Source organism: Schistocerca gregaria, chromosome 8 (genome assembly GCF_023897955.1).
Source record: "Schistocerca gregaria isolate iqSchGreg1 chromosome 8, iqSchGreg1.2, whole genome shotgun sequence".
In the NCBI taxonomy this organism is placed as follows: domain Eukaryota; kingdom Metazoa; phylum Arthropoda; class Insecta; order Orthoptera; family Acrididae; genus Schistocerca; species Schistocerca gregaria.
The window spans coordinates 110,849,823-110,867,600 of record NC_064927.1 but is presented as its reverse complement, the minus strand read 5'-3'; the positions used below and the strand labels follow the sequence as shown (position 1 = coordinate 110,867,600).

At 52.6% G+C, this 17,778-nt stretch overlaps 40 non-coding genes across 40 annotated transcripts; 13 read left to right on the top strand and 27 right to left on the bottom strand.

The window, feature by feature from the left end:
* Nucleotides 1–22: 22 nt before the first annotated feature.
* Trnai-uau (transfer RNA isoleucine (anticodon UAU)) lies at nt 23–114 on the bottom strand. The gene is given in 2 exon segments: nt 23–58; nt 77–114. It is a non-coding gene; the product is annotated as a tRNA-Ile (tRNA).
* Nucleotides 115–852: 738 nt separating this feature from the next.
* On the top strand, nt 853–924 carry Trnam-cau (transfer RNA methionine (anticodon CAU)). The gene has a single exon. It is a non-coding gene; the product is annotated as a tRNA-Met (tRNA).
* Nucleotides 925–1,130: 206 nt separating this feature from the next.
* On the bottom strand, nt 1,131–1,202 carry Trnad-guc (transfer RNA aspartic acid (anticodon GUC)). Its single transcript has one exon. It is a non-coding gene; the product is annotated as a tRNA-Asp (tRNA).
* A 101-nt stretch (nt 1,203–1,303) lies between these two features.
* Trnai-uau (transfer RNA isoleucine (anticodon UAU)) lies at nt 1,304–1,395 on the bottom strand. The gene is given in 2 exon segments: nt 1,304–1,339; nt 1,358–1,395. It is a non-coding gene; the product is annotated as a tRNA-Ile (tRNA).
* Nucleotides 1,396–2,133: 738 nt separating this feature from the next.
* Nucleotides 2,134–2,205, top strand: Trnam-cau (transfer RNA methionine (anticodon CAU)). Its single transcript has one exon. It is a non-coding gene; the product is annotated as a tRNA-Met (tRNA).
* Nucleotides 2,206–2,411: 206 nt separating this feature from the next.
* On the bottom strand, nt 2,412–2,483 carry Trnad-guc (transfer RNA aspartic acid (anticodon GUC)). Its single transcript has one exon. It is a non-coding gene; the product is annotated as a tRNA-Asp (tRNA).
* A 101-nt stretch (nt 2,484–2,584) lies between these two features.
* Nucleotides 2,585–2,676, bottom strand: Trnai-uau (transfer RNA isoleucine (anticodon UAU)). Its single transcript is given in 2 exon segments — nt 2,585–2,620; nt 2,639–2,676. It is a non-coding gene; the product is annotated as a tRNA-Ile (tRNA).
* Nucleotides 2,677–3,414: 738 nt separating this feature from the next.
* Trnam-cau (transfer RNA methionine (anticodon CAU)) lies at nt 3,415–3,486 on the top strand. Its single transcript has one exon. It is a non-coding gene; the product is annotated as a tRNA-Met (tRNA).
* Nucleotides 3,487–3,692: 206 nt separating this feature from the next.
* Nucleotides 3,693–3,764, bottom strand: Trnad-guc (transfer RNA aspartic acid (anticodon GUC)). Its single transcript has one exon. It is a non-coding gene; the product is annotated as a tRNA-Asp (tRNA).
* Nucleotides 3,765–3,865: 101 nt separating this feature from the next.
* On the bottom strand, nt 3,866–3,957 carry Trnai-uau (transfer RNA isoleucine (anticodon UAU)). Its single transcript is given in 2 exon segments — nt 3,866–3,901; nt 3,920–3,957. It is a non-coding gene; the product is annotated as a tRNA-Ile (tRNA).
* Nucleotides 3,958–4,695: 738 nt separating this feature from the next.
* On the top strand, nt 4,696–4,767 carry Trnam-cau (transfer RNA methionine (anticodon CAU)). The gene has a single exon. It is a non-coding gene; the product is annotated as a tRNA-Met (tRNA).
* Nucleotides 4,768–4,973: 206 nt separating this feature from the next.
* On the bottom strand, nt 4,974–5,045 carry Trnad-guc (transfer RNA aspartic acid (anticodon GUC)). Its single transcript has one exon. It is a non-coding gene; the product is annotated as a tRNA-Asp (tRNA).
* Nucleotides 5,046–5,146: 101 nt separating this feature from the next.
* Nucleotides 5,147–5,238, bottom strand: Trnai-uau (transfer RNA isoleucine (anticodon UAU)). Its single transcript is given in 2 exon segments — nt 5,147–5,182; nt 5,201–5,238. It is a non-coding gene; the product is annotated as a tRNA-Ile (tRNA).
* A 738-nt stretch (nt 5,239–5,976) lies between these two features.
* Nucleotides 5,977–6,048, top strand: Trnam-cau (transfer RNA methionine (anticodon CAU)). Its single transcript has one exon. It is a non-coding gene; the product is annotated as a tRNA-Met (tRNA).
* A 206-nt stretch (nt 6,049–6,254) lies between these two features.
* On the bottom strand, nt 6,255–6,327 carry Trnad-guc (transfer RNA aspartic acid (anticodon GUC)). Its single transcript has one exon. It is a non-coding gene; the product is annotated as a tRNA-Asp (tRNA).
* Nucleotides 6,328–6,427: 100 nt separating this feature from the next.
* On the bottom strand, nt 6,428–6,519 carry Trnai-uau (transfer RNA isoleucine (anticodon UAU)). Its single transcript is given in 2 exon segments — nt 6,428–6,463; nt 6,482–6,519. It is a non-coding gene; the product is annotated as a tRNA-Ile (tRNA).
* Nucleotides 6,520–7,257: 738 nt separating this feature from the next.
* Nucleotides 7,258–7,329, top strand: Trnam-cau (transfer RNA methionine (anticodon CAU)). Its single transcript has one exon. It is a non-coding gene; the product is annotated as a tRNA-Met (tRNA).
* Nucleotides 7,330–7,535: 206 nt separating this feature from the next.
* On the bottom strand, nt 7,536–7,607 carry Trnad-guc (transfer RNA aspartic acid (anticodon GUC)). Its single transcript has one exon. It is a non-coding gene; the product is annotated as a tRNA-Asp (tRNA).
* Nucleotides 7,608–7,708: 101 nt separating this feature from the next.
* On the bottom strand, nt 7,709–7,800 carry Trnai-uau (transfer RNA isoleucine (anticodon UAU)). The gene is given in 2 exon segments: nt 7,709–7,744; nt 7,763–7,800. It is a non-coding gene; the product is annotated as a tRNA-Ile (tRNA).
* A 738-nt stretch (nt 7,801–8,538) lies between these two features.
* Trnam-cau (transfer RNA methionine (anticodon CAU)) lies at nt 8,539–8,610 on the top strand. The gene has a single exon. It is a non-coding gene; the product is annotated as a tRNA-Met (tRNA).
* A 206-nt stretch (nt 8,611–8,816) lies between these two features.
* On the bottom strand, nt 8,817–8,888 carry Trnad-guc (transfer RNA aspartic acid (anticodon GUC)). The gene has a single exon. It is a non-coding gene; the product is annotated as a tRNA-Asp (tRNA).
* A 101-nt stretch (nt 8,889–8,989) lies between these two features.
* On the bottom strand, nt 8,990–9,081 carry Trnai-uau (transfer RNA isoleucine (anticodon UAU)). The gene is given in 2 exon segments: nt 8,990–9,025; nt 9,044–9,081. It is a non-coding gene; the product is annotated as a tRNA-Ile (tRNA).
* Nucleotides 9,082–9,819: 738 nt separating this feature from the next.
* Trnam-cau (transfer RNA methionine (anticodon CAU)) lies at nt 9,820–9,891 on the top strand. The gene has a single exon. It is a non-coding gene; the product is annotated as a tRNA-Met (tRNA).
* A 206-nt stretch (nt 9,892–10,097) lies between these two features.
* Nucleotides 10,098–10,169, bottom strand: Trnad-guc (transfer RNA aspartic acid (anticodon GUC)). The gene has a single exon. It is a non-coding gene; the product is annotated as a tRNA-Asp (tRNA).
* A 101-nt stretch (nt 10,170–10,270) lies between these two features.
* Nucleotides 10,271–10,362, bottom strand: Trnai-uau (transfer RNA isoleucine (anticodon UAU)). Its single transcript is given in 2 exon segments — nt 10,271–10,306; nt 10,325–10,362. It is a non-coding gene; the product is annotated as a tRNA-Ile (tRNA).
* Nucleotides 10,363–11,100: 738 nt separating this feature from the next.
* Trnam-cau (transfer RNA methionine (anticodon CAU)) lies at nt 11,101–11,172 on the top strand. Its single transcript has one exon. It is a non-coding gene; the product is annotated as a tRNA-Met (tRNA).
* Nucleotides 11,173–11,378: 206 nt separating this feature from the next.
* On the bottom strand, nt 11,379–11,450 carry Trnad-guc (transfer RNA aspartic acid (anticodon GUC)). Its single transcript has one exon. It is a non-coding gene; the product is annotated as a tRNA-Asp (tRNA).
* A 101-nt stretch (nt 11,451–11,551) lies between these two features.
* On the bottom strand, nt 11,552–11,643 carry Trnai-uau (transfer RNA isoleucine (anticodon UAU)). The gene is given in 2 exon segments: nt 11,552–11,587; nt 11,606–11,643. It is a non-coding gene; the product is annotated as a tRNA-Ile (tRNA).
* A 738-nt stretch (nt 11,644–12,381) lies between these two features.
* On the top strand, nt 12,382–12,453 carry Trnam-cau (transfer RNA methionine (anticodon CAU)). Its single transcript has one exon. It is a non-coding gene; the product is annotated as a tRNA-Met (tRNA).
* A 206-nt stretch (nt 12,454–12,659) lies between these two features.
* On the bottom strand, nt 12,660–12,731 carry Trnad-guc (transfer RNA aspartic acid (anticodon GUC)). The gene has a single exon. It is a non-coding gene; the product is annotated as a tRNA-Asp (tRNA).
* A 101-nt stretch (nt 12,732–12,832) lies between these two features.
* Nucleotides 12,833–12,924, bottom strand: Trnai-uau (transfer RNA isoleucine (anticodon UAU)). The gene is given in 2 exon segments: nt 12,833–12,868; nt 12,887–12,924. It is a non-coding gene; the product is annotated as a tRNA-Ile (tRNA).
* A 738-nt stretch (nt 12,925–13,662) lies between these two features.
* Nucleotides 13,663–13,734, top strand: Trnam-cau (transfer RNA methionine (anticodon CAU)). The gene has a single exon. It is a non-coding gene; the product is annotated as a tRNA-Met (tRNA).
* Nucleotides 13,735–13,940: 206 nt separating this feature from the next.
* On the bottom strand, nt 13,941–14,012 carry Trnad-guc (transfer RNA aspartic acid (anticodon GUC)). The gene has a single exon. It is a non-coding gene; the product is annotated as a tRNA-Asp (tRNA).
* Nucleotides 14,013–14,113: 101 nt separating this feature from the next.
* Nucleotides 14,114–14,205, bottom strand: Trnai-uau (transfer RNA isoleucine (anticodon UAU)). The gene is given in 2 exon segments: nt 14,114–14,149; nt 14,168–14,205. It is a non-coding gene; the product is annotated as a tRNA-Ile (tRNA).
* A 738-nt stretch (nt 14,206–14,943) lies between these two features.
* Trnam-cau (transfer RNA methionine (anticodon CAU)) lies at nt 14,944–15,015 on the top strand. The gene has a single exon. It is a non-coding gene; the product is annotated as a tRNA-Met (tRNA).
* A 206-nt stretch (nt 15,016–15,221) lies between these two features.
* Trnad-guc (transfer RNA aspartic acid (anticodon GUC)) lies at nt 15,222–15,293 on the bottom strand. The gene has a single exon. It is a non-coding gene; the product is annotated as a tRNA-Asp (tRNA).
* A 101-nt stretch (nt 15,294–15,394) lies between these two features.
* Trnai-uau (transfer RNA isoleucine (anticodon UAU)) lies at nt 15,395–15,486 on the bottom strand. Its single transcript is given in 2 exon segments — nt 15,395–15,430; nt 15,449–15,486. It is a non-coding gene; the product is annotated as a tRNA-Ile (tRNA).
* Nucleotides 15,487–16,502: 1,016 nt separating this feature from the next.
* Trnad-guc (transfer RNA aspartic acid (anticodon GUC)) lies at nt 16,503–16,574 on the bottom strand. Its single transcript has one exon. It is a non-coding gene; the product is annotated as a tRNA-Asp (tRNA).
* Nucleotides 16,575–16,675: 101 nt separating this feature from the next.
* Trnai-uau (transfer RNA isoleucine (anticodon UAU)) lies at nt 16,676–16,767 on the bottom strand. Its single transcript is given in 2 exon segments — nt 16,676–16,711; nt 16,730–16,767. It is a non-coding gene; the product is annotated as a tRNA-Ile (tRNA).
* Nucleotides 16,768–17,505: 738 nt separating this feature from the next.
* Trnam-cau (transfer RNA methionine (anticodon CAU)) lies at nt 17,506–17,577 on the top strand. Its single transcript has one exon. It is a non-coding gene; the product is annotated as a tRNA-Met (tRNA).
* Nucleotides 17,578–17,778: the final 201 nt, after the last annotated feature.

Below are 17,778 nucleotides of genomic sequence, written 5' to 3'. Positions count from 1 at the left end.
CAGCTGTTACGACATAAAAGTATGCCCCAGGTGAGGCTCGAACTCACAACCCCGGCATTGCTCACGGCTACTGCCTTATAAGTACCGTGCGCTAACCAATTGCGCCACTGGGGCTACAGCCAAACGCTCTCAATTAGCCATATTCACTTTGCTGCAAACCAGTGGTGGCCACAAATACATACGATCGCCACCTGCGGCCACACTGCGACTTTGGCACCTAACTACGAATGCTTCGTGCTATTCGTGTTTCATATGCTACGCTTACATGCACATCAACTGCCTCTAGTCAACGAAAAAACGCAGAAAAACGCGCGCCTTGCCTCCTGCTACCTGTCGAACAGCGGGCGCAGATATGTGGCAAGGTCCAAGCTCTGCAAGCGCACCGCGACCACGCCGCTGGACGAGAAGTGCCTTCCTTGGGAGCTTGCAGAGCCCTGAAGAACACGTTTCTTAGAGAGGTGCACTTGTCTCGTAGAACGAGACACAGTCCGTGGCCCTATGGCGCAAGGGATAACGCGTCTGACAACGGATCGGAAGATTCCAGCTTCTGATCCTGGCACTGTCGGCATTTTGTTAGTTGCCAACGCGCAGCTCGGCAGTGGATTTCGTATGTCGCCGCATCGAGGAGTGCAGTGTTATTCCTGTGCATCTCGCAGCTGCATGTCGAGGTGATGGTGGTAAATGCCGCTGCCTGCAAGCGTCAGCGTAGCGTCAGTCGAGCAAAGTCGAGACAAGTCAAGCTGAGAGCTGTAGGAGATGTTGCGCAATTAAATGTACGCGTGTGAAAGCCACGCAGACAACACTGTCCAAGTGTCCCACGTGATGTGACGAAGAGCTAGAACACCCCCACACAGCAGAGTGGCGCAGTGGAAGCGTGCTGGGCCCATAACCCAGAGGTCCGTGGATCGAAACCACGCTCTGCTAAAATTATATCTTTTGCTGATTGTGTCGAGATCGATTACTACGCGTGGAGAGTCGGCATTAACAGCGAACCCCATAATTAGAAAGTGTGAGGAATGCGAGAACTACTTCCTACGATGTAGCATTTTGCAGCAAGTTAATGGCAAAGTTAATGCTCTTCCACCCCACACGCGCAACACTCGAGCAGATTTGTGAGATAAAAATCGCGCCTCCCCGGCGGGGAATCGAACCCCGGTCTCCCGCGTGACAGGCGGGGATACTAACCACTATACTACCGAGGAAGACGCACCTACCGCATATAATGCACATTAAACTTGTTGGCGTAGCTGATACATCTGAAATCTAGCCTCCAGATGCTGTCAGCTGTTACGACATAAAAGTATGCCCCAGGTGAGGCTCGAACTCACAACCCCGGCATTGCTCACGGCTACTGCCTTATAAGTACCGTGCGCTAACCAATTGCGCCACTGGGGCTACAGCCAAACGCTCTCAATTAGCCATATTCACTTTGCTGCAAACCAGTGGTGGCCACAAATACATACGATCGCCACCTGCGGCCACACTGCGACTTTGGCACCTAACTACGAATGCTTCGTGCTATTCGTGTTTCATATGCTACGCTTACATGCACATCAACTGCCTCTAGTCAACGAAAAAACGCAGAAAAACGCGCGCCTTGCCTCCTGCTACCTGTCGAACAGCGGGCGCAGATATGTGGCAAGGTCCAAGCTCTGCAAGCGCACCGCGACCACGCCGCTGGACGAGAAGTGCCTTCCTTGGGAGCTTGCAGAGCCCTGAAGAACACGTTTCTTAGAGAGGTGCACTTGTCTCGTAGAACGAGACACAGTCCGTGGCCCTATGGCGCAAGGGATAACGCGTCTGACAACGGATCGGAAGATTCCAGCTTCTGATCCTGGCACTGTCGGCATTTTGTTAGTTGCCAACGCGCAGCTCGGCAGTGGATTTCGTATGTCGCCGCATCGAGGAGTGCAGTGTTATTCCTGTGCATCTCGCAGCTGCATGTCGAGGTGATGGTGGTAAATGCCGCTGCCTGCAAGCGTCAGCGTAGCGTCAGTCGAGCAAAGTCGAGACAAGTCAAGCTGAGAGCTGTAGGAGATGTTGCGCAATTAAATGTACGCGTGTGAAAGCCACGCAGACAACACTGTCCAAGTGTCCCACGTGATGTGACGAAGAGCTAGAACACCCCCACACAGCAGAGTGGCGCAGTGGAAGCGTGCTGGGCCCATAACCCAGAGGTCCGTGGATCGAAACCACGCTCTGCTAAAATTATATCTTTTGCTGATTGTGTCGAGATCGATTACTACGCGTGGAGAGTCGGCATTAACAGCGAACCCCATAATTAGAAAGTGTGAGGAATGCGAGAACTACTTCCTACGATGTAGCATTTTGCAGCAAGTTAATGGCAAAGTTAATGCTCTTCCACCCCACACGCGCAACACTCGAGCAGATTTGTGAGATAAAAATCGCGCCTCCCCGGCGGGGAATCGAACCCCGGTCTCCCGCGTGACAGGCGGGGATACTAACCACTATACTACCGAGGAAGACGCACCTACCGCATATAATGCACATTAAACTTGTTGGCGTAGCTGATACATCTGAAATCTAGCCTCCAGATGCTGTCAGCTGTTACGACATAAAAGTATGCCCCAGGTGAGGCTCGAACTCACAACCCCGGCATTGCTCACGGCTACTGCCTTATAAGTACCGTGCGCTAACCAATTGCGCCACTGGGGCTACAGCCAAACGCTCTCAATTAGCCATATTCACTTTGCTGCAAACCAGTGGTGGCCACAAATACATACGATCGCCACCTGCGGCCACACTGCGACTTTGGCACCTAACTACGAATGCTTCGTGCTATTCGTGTTTCATATGCTACGCTTACATGCACATCAACTGCCTCTAGTCAACGAAAAAACGCAGAAAAACGCGCGCCTTGCCTCCTGCTACCTGTCGAACAGCGGGCGCAGATATGTGGCAAGGTCCAAGCTCTGCAAGCGCACCGCGACCACGCCGCTGGACGAGAAGTGCCTTCCTTGGGAGCTTGCAGAGCCCTGAAGAACACGTTTCTTAGAGAGGTGCACTTGTCTCGTAGAACGAGACACAGTCTGTGGCCCTATGGCGCAAGGGATAACGCGTCTGACAACGGATCGGAAGATTCCAGCTTCTGATCCTGGCACTGTCGGCATTTTGTTAGTTGCCAACGCGCAGCTCGGCAGTGGATTTCGTATGTCGCCGCATCGAGGAGTGCAGTGTTATTCCTGTGCATCTCGCAGCTGCATGTCGAGGTGATGGTGGTAAATGCCGCTGCCTGCAAGCGTCAGCGTAGCGTCAGTCGAGCAAAGTCGAGACAAGTCAAGCTGAGAGCTGTAGGAGATGTTGCGCAATTAAATGTACGCGTGTGAAAGCCACGCAGACAACACTGTCCAAGTGTCCCACGTGATGTGACGAAGAGCTAGAACACCCCCACACAGCAGAGTGGCGCAGTGGAAGCGTGCTGGGCCCATAACCCAGAGGTCCGTGGATCGAAACCACGCTCTGCTAAAATTATATCTTTTGCTGATTGTGTCGAGATCGATTACTACGCGTGGAGAGTCGGCATTAACAGCGAACCCCATAATTAGAAAGTGTGAGGAATGCGAGAACTACTTCCTACGATGTAGCATTTTGCAGCAAGTTAATGGCAAAGTTAATGCTCTTCCACCCCACACGCGCAACACTCGAGCAGATTTGTGAGATAAAAATCGCGCCTCCCCGGCGGGGAATCGAACCCCGGTCTCCCGCGTGACAGGCGGGGATACTAACCACTATACTACCGAGGAAGACGCACCTACCGCATATAATGCACATTAAACTTGTTGGCGTAGCTGATACATCTGAAATCTAGCCTCCAGATGCTGTCAGCTGTTACGACATAAAAGTATGCCCCAGGTGAGGCTCGAACTCACAACCCCGGCATTGCTCACGGCTACTGCCTTATAAGTACCGTGCGCTAACCAATTGCGCCACTGGGGCTACAGCCAAACGCTCTCAATTAGCCATATTCACTTTGCTGCAAACCAGTGGTGGCCACAAATACATACGATCGCCACCTGCGGCCACACTGCGACTTTGGCACCTAACTACGAATGCTTCGTGCTATTCGTGTTTCATATGCTACGCTTACATGCACATCAACTGCCTCTAGTCAACGAAAAAACGCAGAAAAACGCGCGCCTTGCCTCCTGCTACCTGTCGAACAGCGGGCGCAGATATGTGGCAAGGTCCAAGCTCTGCAAGCGCACCGCGACCACGCCGCTGGACGAGAAGTGCCTTCCTTGGGAGCTTGCAGAGCCCTGAAGAACACGTTTCTTAGAGAGGTGCACTTGTCTCGTAGAACGAGACACAGTCCGTGGCCCTATGGCGCAAGGGATAACGCGTCTGACAACGGATCGGAAGATTCCAGCTTCTGATCCTGGCACTGTCGGCATTTTGTTAGTTGCCAACGCGCAGCTCGGCAGTGGATTTCGTATGTCGCCGCATCGAGGAGTGCAGTGTTATTCCTGTGCATCTCGCAGCTGCATGTCGAGGTGATGGTGGTAAATGCCGCTGCCTGCAAGCGTCAGCGTAGCGTCAGTCGAGCAAAGTCGAGACAAGTCAAGCTGAGAGCTGAAGGAGATGTTGCGCAATTAAATGTACGCGTGTGAAAGCCACGCAGACAACACTGTCCAAGTGTCCCACGTGATGTGACGAAGAGCTAGAACACCCCCACACAGCAGAGTGGCGCAGTGGAAGCGTGCTGGGCCCATAACCCAGAGGTCCGTGGATCGAAACCACGCTCTGCTAAAATTATATCTTTTGCTGATTGTGTCGAGATCGATTACTACGCGTGGAGAGTCGGCATTAACAGCGAACCCCATAATTAGAAAGTGTGAGGAATGCGAGAACTACTTCCTACGATGTAGCATTTTGCAGCAAGTTAATGGCAAAGTTAATGCTCTTCCACCCCACACGCGCAACACTCGAGCAGATTTGTGAGATAAAAATCGCGCCTCCCCGGCGGGGAATCGAACCCCGGTCTCCCGCGTGACAGGCGGGGATACTAACCACTATACTACCGAGGAAGACGCACCTACCGCATATAATGCACATTAAACTTGTTGGCGTAGCTGATACATCTGAAATCTAGCCTCCAGATGCTGTCAGCTGTTACGACATAAAAGTATGCCCCAGGTGAGGCTCGAACTCACAACCCCGGCATTGCTCACGGCTACTGCCTTATAAGTACCGTGCGCTAACCAATTGCGCCACTGGGGCTACAGCCAAACGCTCTCAATTAGCCATATTCACTTTGCTGCAAACCAGTGGTGGCCACAAATACATACGATCGCCACCTGCGGCCACACTGCGACTTTGGCACCTAACTACGAATGCTTCGTGCTATTCGTGTTTCATATGCTACGCTTACATGCACATCAACTGCCTCTAGTCAACGAAAAAACGCAGAAAAACGCGCGCCTTGCCTCCTGCTACCTGTCGAACAGCGGGCGCAGATATGTGGCAAGGTCCAAGCTCTGCAAGCGCACCGCGACCACGCCGCTGGACGAGAAGTGCCTTCCTTGGGAGCTTGCAGAGCCCTGAAGAACACGTTTCTTAGAGAGGTGCACTTGTCTCGTAGAACGAGACACAGTCCGTGGCCCTATGGCGCAAGGGATAACGCGTCTGACAACGGATCGGAAGATTCCAGCTTCTGATCCTGGCACTGTCGGCATTTTGTTAGTTGCCAACGCGCAGCTCGGCAGTGGATTTCGTATGTCGCCGCATCGAGGAGTGCAGTGTTATTCCTGTGCATCTCGCAGCTGCATGTCGAGGTGATGGTGGTAAATGCCGCTGCCTGCAAGCGTCAGCGTAGCGTCAGTCGAGCAAAGTCGAGACAAGTCAAGCTGAGAGCTGTAGGAGATGTTGCGCAATTAAATGTACGCGTGTGAAAGCCACGCAGACAACACTGTCCAAGTGTCCCACGTGATGTGACGAAGAGCTAGAACACCCCCACACAGCAGAGTGGCGCAGTGGAAGCGTGCTGGGCCCATAACCCAGAGGTCCGTGGATCGAAACCACGCTCTGCTAAAATTATATCTTTTGCTGATTGTGTCGAGATCGATTACTACGCGTGGAGAGTCGGCATTAACAGCGAACCCCATAATTAGAAAGTGTGAGGAATGCGAGAACTACTTCCTACGATGTAGCATTTTGCAGCAAGTTAATGGCAAAGTTAATGCTCTTCCACCCCACACGCGCAACACTCGAGCAGATTTGTGAGATAAAAATCGCGCCTCCCCGGCGGGGAATCGAACCCCGGTCTCCCGCGTGACAGGCGGGGATACTAACCACTATACTACCGAGGGAGACGCACCTACCGCATATAATGCACATTAAACTTGTTGGCGTAGCTGATACATCTGAAATCTAGCCTCCAGATGCTGTCAGCTGTTACGACATAAAAGTATGCCCCAGGTGAGGCTCGAACTCACAACCCCGGCATTGCTCACGGCTACTGCCTTATAAGTACCGTGCGCTAACCAATTGCGCCACTGGGGCTACAGCCAAACGCTCTCAATTAGCCATATTCACTTTGCTGCAAACCAGTGGTGGCCACAAATACATACGATCGCCACCTGCGGCCACACTGCGACTTTGGCACCTAACTACGAATGCTTCGTGCTATTCGTGTTTCATATGCTACGCTTACATGCACATCAACTGCCTCTAGTCAACGAAAAAACGCAGAAAAACGCGCGCCTTGCCTCCTGCTACCTGTCGAACAGCGGGCGCAGATATGTGGCAAGGTCCAAGCTCTGCAAGCGCACCGCGACCACGCCGCTGGACGAGAAGTGCCTTCCTTGGGAGCTTGCAGAGCCCTGAAGAACACGTTTCTTAGAGAGGTGCACTTGTCTCGTAGAACGAGACACAGTCCGTGGCCCTATGGCGCAAGGGATAACGCGTCTGACAACGGATCGGAAGATTCCAGCTTCTGATCCTGGCACTGTCGGCATTTTGTTAGTTGCCAACGCGCAGCTCGGCAGTGGATTTCGTATGTCGCCGCATCGAGGAGTGCAGTGTTATTCCTGTGCATCTCGCAGCTGCATGTCGAGGTGATGGTGGTAAATGCCGCTGCCTGCAAGCGTCAGCGTAGCGTCAGTCGAGCAAAGTCGAGACAAGTCAAGCTGAGAGCTGTAGGAGATGTTGCGCAATTAAATGTACGCGTGTGAAAGCCACGCAGACAACACTGTCCAAGTGTCCCACGTGATGTGACGAAGAGCTAGAACACCCCCACACAGCAGAGTGGCGCAGTGGAAGCGTGCTGGGCCCATAACCCAGAGGTCCGTGGATCGAAACCACGCTCTGCTAAAATTATATCTTTTGCTGATTGTGTCGAGATCGATTACTACGCGTGGAGAGTCGGCATTAACAGCGAACCCCATAATTAGAAAGTGTGAGGAATGCGAGAACTACTTCCTACGATGTAGCATTTTGCAGCAAGTTAATGGCAAAGTTAATGCTCTTCCACCCCACACGCGCAACACTCGAGCAGATTTGTGAGATAAAAATCGCGCCTCCCCGGCGGGGAATCGAACCCCGGTCTCCCGCGTGACAGGCGGGGATACTAACCACTATACTACCGAGGAAGACGCACCTACCGCATATAATGCACATTAAACTTGTTGGCGTAGCTGATACATCTGAAATCTAGCCTCCAGATGCTGTCAGCTGTTACGACATAAAAGTATGCCCCAGGTGAGGCTCGAACTCACAACCCCGGCATTGCTCACGGCTACTGCCTTATAAGTACCGTGCGCTAACCAATTGCGCCACTGGGGCTACAGCCAAACGCTCTCAATTAGCCATATTCACTTTGCTGCAAACCAGTGGTGGCCACAAATACATACGATCGCCACCTGCGGCCACACTGCGACTTTGGCACCTAACTACGAATGCTTCGTGCTATTCGTGTTTCATATGCTACGCTTACATGCACATCAACTGCCTCTAGTCAACGAAAAAACGCAGAAAAACGCGCGCCTTGCCTCCTGCTACCTGTCGAACAGCGGGCGCAGATATGTGGCAAGGTCCAAGCTCTGCAAGCGCACCGCGACCACGCCGCTGGACGAGAAGTGCCTTCCTTGGGAGCTTGCAGAGCCCTGAAGAACACGTTTCTTAGAGAGGTGCACTTGTCTCGTAGAACGAGACACAGTCCGTGGCCCTATGGCGCAAGGGATAACGCGTCTGACAACGGATCGGAAGATTCCAGCTTCTGATCCTGGCACTGTCGGCATTTTGTTAGTTGCCAACGCGCAGCTCGGCAGTGGATTTCGTATGTCGCCGCATCGAGGAGTGCAGTGTTATTCCTGTGCATCTCGCAGCTGCATGTCGAGGTGATGGTGGTAAATGCCGCTGCCTGCAAGCGTCAGCGTAGCGTCAGTCGAGCAAAGTCGAGACAAGTCAAGCTGAGAGCTGTAGGAGATGTTGCGCAATTAAATGTACGCGTGTGAAAGCCACGCAGACAACACTGTCCAAGTGTCCCACGTGATGTGACGAAGAGCTAGAACACCCCCACACAGCAGAGTGGCGCAGTGGAAGCGTGCTGGGCCCATAACCCAGAGGTCCGTGGATCGAAACCACGCTCTGCTAAAATTATATCTTTTGCTGATTGTGTCGAGATCGATTACTACGCGTGGAGAGTCGGCATTAACAGCGAACCCCATAATTAGAAAGTGTGAGGAATGCGAGAACTACTTCCTACGATGTAGCATTTTGCAGCAAGTTAATGGCAAAGTTAATGCTCTTCCACCCCACACGCGCAACACTCGAGCAGATTTGTGAGATAAAAATCGCGCCTCCCCGGCGGGGAATCGAACCCCGGTCTCCCGCGTGACAGGCGGGGATACTAACCACTATACTACCGAGGAAGACGCACCTACCGCATATAATGCACATTAAACTTGTTGGCGTAGCTGATACATCTGAAATCTAGCCTCCAGATGCTGTCAGCTGTTACGACATAAAAGTATGCCCCAGGTGAGGCTCGAACTCACAACCCCGGCATTGCTCACGGCTACTGCCTTATAAGTACCGTGCGCTAACCAATTGCGCCACTGGGGCTACAGCCAAACGCTCTCAATTAGCCATATTCACTTTGCTGCAAACCAGTGGTGGCCACAAATACATACGATCGCCACCTGCGGCCACACTGCGACTTTGGCACCTAACTACGAATGCTTCGTGCTATTCGTGTTTCATATGCTACGCTTACATGCACATCAACTGCCTCTAGTCAACGAAAAAACGCAGAAAAACGCGCGCCTTGCCTCCTGCTACCTGTCGAACAGCGGGCGCAGATATGTGGCAAGGTCCAAGCTCTGCAAGCGCACCGCGACCACGCCGCTGGACGAGAAGTGCCTTCCTTGGGAGCTTGCAGAGCCCTGAAGAACACGTTTCTTAGAGAGGTGCACTTGTCTCGTAGAACGAGACACAGTCCGTGGCCCTATGGCGCAAGGGATAACGCGTCTGACAACGGATCGGAAGATTCCAGCTTCTGATCCTGGCACTGTCGGCATTTTGTTAGTTGCCAACGCGCAGCTCGGCAGTGGATTTCGTATGTCGCCGCATCGAGGAGTGCAGTGTTATTCCTGTGCATCTCGCAGCTGCATGTCGAGGTGATGGTGGTAAATGCCGCTGCCTGCAAGCGTCAGCGTAGCGTCAGTCGAGCAAAGTCGAGACAAGTCAAGCTGAGAGCTGTAGGAGATGTTGCGCAATTAAATGTACGCGTGTGAAAGCCACGCAGACAACACTGTCCAAGTGTCCCACGTGATGTGACGAAGAGCTAGAACACCCCCACACAGCAGAGTGGCGCAGTGGAAGCGTGCTGGGCCCATAACCCAGAGGTCCGTGGATCGAAACCACGCTCTGCTAAAATTATATCTTTTGCTGATTGTGTCGAGATCGATTACTACGCGTGGAGAGTCGGCATTAACAGCGAACCCCATAATTAGAAAGTGTGAGGAATGCGAGAACTACTTCCTACGATGTAGCATTTTGCAGCAAGTTAATGGCAAAGTTAATGCTCTTCCACCCCACACGCGCAACACTCGAGCAGATTTGTGAGATAAAAATCGCGCCTCCCCGGCGGGGAATCGAACCCCGGTCTCCCGCGTGACAGGCGGGGATACTAACCACTATACTACCGAGGAAGACGCACCTACCGCATATAATGCACATTAAACTTGTTGGCGTAGCTGATACATCTGAAATCTAGCCTCCAGATGCTGTCAGCTGTTACGACATAAAAGTATGCCCCAGGTGAGGCTCGAACTCACAACCCCGGCATTGCTCACGGCTACTGCCTTATAAGTACCGTGCGCTAACCAATTGCGCCACTGGGGCTACAGCCAAACGCTCTCAATTAGCCATATTCACTTTGCTGCAAACCAGTGGTGGCCACAAATACATACGATCGCCACCTGCGGCCACACTGCGACTTTGGCACCTAACTACGAATGCTTCGTGCTATTCGTGTTTCATATGCTACGCTTACATGCACATCAACTGCCTCTAGTCAACGAAAAAACGCAGAAAAACGCGCGCCTTGCCTCCTGCTACCTGTCGAACAGCGGGCGCAGATATGTGGCAAGGTCCAAGCTCTGCAAGCGCACCGCGACCACGCCGCTGGACGAGAAGTGCCTTCCTTGGGAGCTTGCAGAGCCCTGAAGAACACGTTTCTTAGAGAGGTGCACTTGTCTCGTAGAACGAGACACAGTCCGTGGCCCTATGGCGCAAGGGATAACGCGTCTGACAACGGATCGGAAGATTCCAGCTTCTGATCCTGGCACTGTCGGCATTTTGTTAGTTGCCAACGCGCAGCTCGGCAGTGGATTTCGTATGTCGCCGCATCGAGGAGTGCAGTGTTATTCCTGTGCATCTCGCAGCTGCATGTCGAGGTGATGGTGGTAAATGCCGCTGCCTGCAAGCGTCAGCGTAGCGTCAGTCGAGCAAAGTCGAGACAAGTCAAGCTGAGAGCTGTAGGAGATGTTGCGCAATTAAATGTACGCGTGTGAAAGCCACGCAGACAACACTGTCCAAGTGTCCCACGTGATGTGACGAAGAGCTAGAACACCCCCACACAGCAGAGTGGCGCAGTGGAAGCGTGCTGGGCCCATAACCCAGAGGTCCGTGGATCGAAACCACGCTCTGCTAAAATTATATCTTTTGCTGATTGTGTCGAGATCGATTACTACGCGTGGAGAGTCGGCATTAACAGCGAACCCCATAATTAGAAAGTGTGAGGAATGCGAGAACTACTTCCTACGATGTAGCATTTTGCAGCAAGTTAATGGCAAAGTTAATGCTCTTCCACCCCACACGCGCAACACTCGAGCAGATTTGTGAGATAAAAATCGCGCCTCCCCGGCGGGGAATCGAACCCCGGTCTCCCGCGTGACAGGCGGGGATACTAACCACTATACTACCGAGGAAGACGCACCTACCGCATATAATGCACATTAAACTTGTTGGCGTAGCTGATACATCTGAAATCTAGCCTCCAGATGCTGTCAGCTGTTACGACATAAAAGTATGCCCCAGGTGAGGCTCGAACTCACAACCCCGGCATTGCTCACGGCTACTGCCTTATAAGTACCGTGCGCTAACCAATTGCGCCACTGGGGCTACAGCCAAACGCTCTCAATTAGCCATATTCACTTTGCTGCAAACCAGTGGTGGCCACAAATACATACGATCGCCACCTGCGGCCACACTGCGACTTTGGCACCTAACTACGAATGCTTCGTGCTATTCGTGTTTCATATGCTACGCTTACATGCACATCAACTGCCTCTAGTCAACGAAAAAACGCAGAAAAACGCGCGCCTTGCCTCCTGCTACCTGTCGAACAGCGGGCGCAGATATGTGGCAAGGTCCAAGCTCTGCAAGCGCACCGCGACCACGCCGCTGGACGAGAAGTGCCTTCCTTGGGAGCTTGCAGAGCCCTGAAGAACACGTTTCTTAGAGAGGTGCACTTGTCTCGTAGAACGAGACACAGTCCGTGGCCCTATGGCGCAAGGGATAACGCGTCTGACAACGGATCGGAAGATTCCAGCTTCTGATCCTGGCACTGTCGGCATTTTGTTAGTTGCCAACGCGCAGCTCGGCAGTGGATTTCGTATGTCGCCGCATCGAGGAGTGCAGTGTTATTCCTGTGCATCTCGCAGCTGCATGTCGAGGTGATGGTGGTAAATGCCGCTGCCTGCAAGCGTCAGCGTAGCGTCAGTCGAGCAAAGTCGAGACAAGTCAAGCTGAGAGCTGTAGGAGATGTTGCGCAATTAAATGTACGCGTGTGAAAGCCACGCAGACAACACTGTCCAAGTGTCCCACGTGATGTGACGAAGAGCTAGAACACCCCCACACAGCAGAGTGGCGCAGTGGAAGCGTGCTGGGCCCATAACCCAGAGGTCCGTGGATCGAAACCACGCTCTGCTAAAATTATATCTTTTGCTGATTGTGTCGAGATCGATTACTACGCGTGGAGAGTCGGCATTAACAGCGAACCCCATAATTAGAAAGTGTGAGGAATGCGAGAACTACTTCCTACGATGTAGCATTTTGCAGCAAGTTAATGGCAAAGTTAATGCTCTTCCACCCCACACGCGCAACACTCGAGCAGATTTGTGAGATAAAAATCGCGCCTCCCCGGCGGGGAATCGAACCCCGGTCTCCCGCGTGACAGGCGGGGATACTAACCACTATACTACCGAGGAAGACGCACCTACCGCATATAATGCACATTAAACTTGTTGGCGTAGCTGATACATCTGAAATCTAGCCTCCAGATGCTGTCAGCTGTTACGACATAAAAGTATGCCCCAGGTGAGGCTCGAACTCACAACCCCGGCATTGCTCACGGCTACTGCCTTATAAGTACCGTGCGCTAACCAATTGCGCCACTGGGGCTACAGCCAAACGCTCTCAATTAGCCATATTCACTTTGCTGCAAACCAGTGGTGGCCACAAATACATACGATCGCCACCTGCGGCCACACTGCGACTTTGGCACCTAACTACGAATGCTTCGTGCTATTCGTGTTTCATATGCTACGCTTACATGCACATCAACTGCCTCTAGTCAACGAAAAAACGCAGAAAAACGCGCGCCTTGCCTCCTGCTACCTGTCGAACAGCGGGCGCAGATATGTGGCAAGGTCCAAGCTCTGCAAGCGCACCGCGACCACGCCGCTGGACGAGAAGTGCCTTCCTTGGGAGCTTGCAGAGCCCTGAAGAACACGTTTCTTAGAGAGGTGCACTTGTCTCGTAGAACGAGACACAGTCCGTGGCCCTATGGCGCAAGGGATAACGCGTCTGACAACGGATCGGAAGATTCCAGCTTCTGATCCTGGCACTGTCGGCATTTTGTTAGTTGCCAACGCGCAGCTCGGCAGTGGATTTCGTATGTCGCCGCATCGAGGAGTGCAGTGTTATTCCTGTGCATCTCGCAGCTGCATGTCGAGGTGATGGTGGTAAATGCCGCTGCCTGCAAGCGTCAGCGTAGCGTCAGTCGAGCAAAGTCGAGACAAGTCAAGCTGAGAGCTGTAGGAGATGTTGCGCAATTAAATGTACGCGTGTGAAAGCCACGCAGACAACACTGTCCAAGTGTCCCACGTGATGTGACGAAGAGCTAGAACACCCCCACACAGCAGAGTGGCGCAGTGGAAGCGTGCTGGGCCCATAACCCAGAGGTCCGTGGATCGAAACCACGCTCTGCTAAAATTATATCTTTTGCTGATTGTGTCGAGATCGATTACTACGCGTGGAGAGTCGGCATTAACAGCGAACCCCATAATTAGAAAGTGTGAGGAATGCGAGAACTACTTCCTACGATGTAGCATTTTGCAGCAAGTTAATGGCAAAGTTAATGCTCTTCCACCCCACACGCGCAACACTCGAGCAGATTTGTGAGATAAAAATCGCGCCTCCCCGGCGGGGAATCGAACCCCGGTCTCCCGCGTGACAGGCGGGGATACTAACCACTATACTACCGAGGAAGACGCACCTACCGCATATAATGCACATTAAACTTGTTGGCGTAGCTGATACATCTGAAATCTAGCCTCCAGATGCTGTCAGCTGTTACGACATAAAAGTATGCCCCAGGTGAGGCTCGAACTCACAACCCCGGCATTGCTCACGGCTACTGCCTTATAAGTACCGTGCGCTAACCAATTGCGCCACTGGGGCTACAGCCAAACGCTCTCAATTAGCCATATTCACTTTGCTGCAAACCAGTGGTGGCCACAAATACATACGATCGCCACCTGCGGCCACACTGCGACTTTGGCACCTAACTACGAATGCTTCGTGCTATTCGTGTTTCATATGCTACGCTTACATGCACATCAACTGCCTCTAGTCAACGAAAAAACGCAGAAAAACGCGCGCCTTGCCTCCTGCTACCTGTCGAACAGCGGGCGCAGATATGTGGCAAGGTCCAAGCTCTGCAAGCGCACCGCGACCACGCCGCTGGACGAGAAGTGCCTTCCTTGGGAGCTTGCAGAGCCCTGAAGAACACGTTTCTTAGAGAGGTGCACTTGTCTCGTAGAACGAGACACAGTCCGTGGCCCTATGGCGCAAGGGATAACGCGTCTGACAACGGATCGGAAGATTCCAGCTTCTGATCCTGGCACTGTCGGCATTTTGTTAGTTGCCAACGCGCAGCTCGGCAGTGGATTTCGTATGTCGCCGCATCGAGGAGTGCAGTGTTATTCCTGTGCATCTCGCAGCTGCATGTCGAGGTGATGGTGGTAAATGCCGCTGCCTGCAAGCGTCAGCGTAGCGTCAGTCGAGCAAAGTCGAGACAAGTCAAGCTGAGAGCTGTAGGAGATGTTGCGCAATTAAATGTACGCGTGTGAAAGCCACGCAGACAACACTGTCCAAGTGTCCCACGTGATGTGACGAAGAGCTAGAACACCCCCACACAGCAGAGTGGCGCAGTGGAAGCGTGCTGGGCCCATAACCCAGAGGTCCGTGGATCGAAACCACGCTCTGCTAAAATTATATCTTTTGCTGATTGTGTCGAGATCGATTACTACGCGTGGAGAGTCGGCATTAACAGCGAACCCCATAATTAGAAAGTGTGAGGAATGCGAGAACTACTTCCTACGATGTAGCATTTTGCAGCAAGTTAATGGCAAAGTTAATGCTCTTCCACCCCACACGCGCAACACTCGAGCAGATTTGTGAGATAAAAATCGCGCCTCCCCGGCGGGGAATCGAACCCCGGTCTCCCGCGTGACAGGCGGGGATACTAACCACTATACTACCGAGGAAGACGCACCTACCGCATATAATGCACATTAAACTTGTTGGCGTAGCTGATACATCTGAAATCTAGCCTCCAGATGCTGTCAGCTGTTACGACATAAAAGTATGCCCCAGGTGAGGCTCGAACTCACAACCCCGGCATTGCTCACGGCTACTGCCTTATAAGTACCGTGCGCTAACCAATTGCGCCACTGGGGCTACAGCCAAACGCTCTCAATTAGCCATATTCACTTTGCTGCAAACCAGTGGTGGCCACAAATACATACGATCGCCACCTGCGGCCACACTGCGACTTTGGCACCTAACTACGAATGCTTCGTGCTATTCGTGTTTCATATGCTACGCTTACATGCACATCAACTGCCTCTAGTCAACGAAAAAACGCAGAAAAACGCGCGCCTTGCCTCCTGCTACCTGTCGAACAGCGGGCGCAGATATGTGGCAAGGTCCAAGCTCTGCAAGCGCACCGCGACCACGCCGCTGGACGAGAAGTGCCTTCCTTGGGAGCTTGCAGAGCCCTGAAGAACACGTTTCTTAGAGAGGTGCACTTGTCTCGTAGAACGAGACACAGTCCGTGGCCCTATGGCGCAAGGGATAACGCGTCTGACAACGGATCGGAAGATTCCAGCTTCTGATCCTGGCACTGTCGGCATTTTGTTAGTTGCCAACGCGCAGCTCGGCAGTGGATTTCGTATGTCGCCGCATCGAGGAGTGCAGTGTTATTCCTGTGCATCTCGCAGCTGCATGTCGAGGTGATGGTGGTAAATGCCGCTGCCTGCAAGCGTCAGCGTAGCGTCAGTCGAGCAAAGTCGAGACAAGTCAAGCTGAGAGCTGTAGGAGATGTTGCGCAATTAAATGTACGCGTGTGAAAGCCACGCAGACAACACTGTCCAAGTGTCCCACGTGATGTGACGAAGAGCTAGAACACCCCCACACAGCAGAGTGGCGCAGTGGAAGCTTGCTGGGCCCATAACCCAGAGGTCCGTGGATCGAAACCACGCTCTGCTAAAATTATATCTTTTGCTGATTGTGTCGAGATCGATTACTACGCGTGGAGAGTCGGCATTAACAGCGAACCCCATAATTAGAAAGTGTGAGGAATGCGAGAACTACTTCCTACGATGTAGCATTTTGCAGCAAGTTAATGGCAAAGTTAATGCTCTTCCACCCCACACGCGCAACACTCGAGCAGATTTGTGAGATAAAAATCGCGCCTCCCCGGCGGGGAATCGAACCCCGGTCTCCCGCGTGACAGGCGGGGATACTAACCACTATACTACCGAGGAAGACGCACCTACCGCATATAATGCACATTAAACTTGTTGGCGTAGCTGATACATCTGAAATCTAGCCTCCAGATGCTGTCAGCTGTTACGACATAAAAGTATGCCCCAGGTGAGGCTCGAACTCACAACCCCGGCATTGCTCACGGCTACTGCCTTATAAGTACCGTGCGCTAACCAATTGCGCCACTGGGGCTACAGCCAAACGCTCTCAATTAGCCATATTCACTTTGCTGCAAACCAGTGGTGGCCACAAATACATACGATCGCCACCTGCGGCCACACTGCGACTTTGGCACCTAACTACGAATGCTTCGTGCTATTCGTGTTTCATATGCTACGCTTACATGCACATCAACTGCCTCTAGTCAACGAAAAAACGCAGAAAAACGCGCGCCTTGCCTCCTGCTACCTGTCGAACAGCGGGCGCAGATATGTGGCAAGGTCCAAGCTCTGCAAGCGCACCGCGACCACGCCGCTGGACGAGAAGTGCCTTCCTTGGGAGCTTGCAGAGCCCTGAAGAACACGTTTCTTAGAGAGGTGCACTTGTCTCGTAGAACGAGACACAGTCCGTGGCCCTATGGCGCAAGGGATAACGCGTCTGACAACGGATCGGAAGATTCCAGCTTCTGATCCTGGCACTGTCGGCATTTTGTTAGTTGCCAACGCGCAGCTCGGCAGTGGATTTCGTATGTCGCCGCATCGAGGAGTGCAGTGTTATTCCTGTGCATCTCGCAGCTGCATGTCGAGGTGATGGTGGTAAATGCCGCTGCCTGCAAGCGTCAGCGTAGCGTCAGTCGAGCAAAGTCGAGACAAGTCAAGCTGAGAGCTGTAGGAGATGTTGCGCAATTAAATGTACGCGTGTGAAAGCCACGCAGACAACACTGTCCAAGTGTCCCACGTGATGTGACGAAGAGCTAGAACACCCCCACACAGCAGAGTGGCGCAGTGGAAGCGTGCTGGGCCCATAACCCAGAGGTCCGTGGATCGAAACCACGCTCTGCTAAAATTATATCTTTTGCTGATTGTGTCGAGATCGATTACTACGCGTGGAGAGTCGGCATTAACAGCGAACCCCATAATTAGAAAGTGTGAGGAATGCGAGAACTACTTCCTACGATGTAGCATTTTGCAGCAAGTTAATGGCAAAGTTAATGCTCTTCCACCCCACACGCGCAACACTCGAGCAGATTTGTGAGATAAAAAT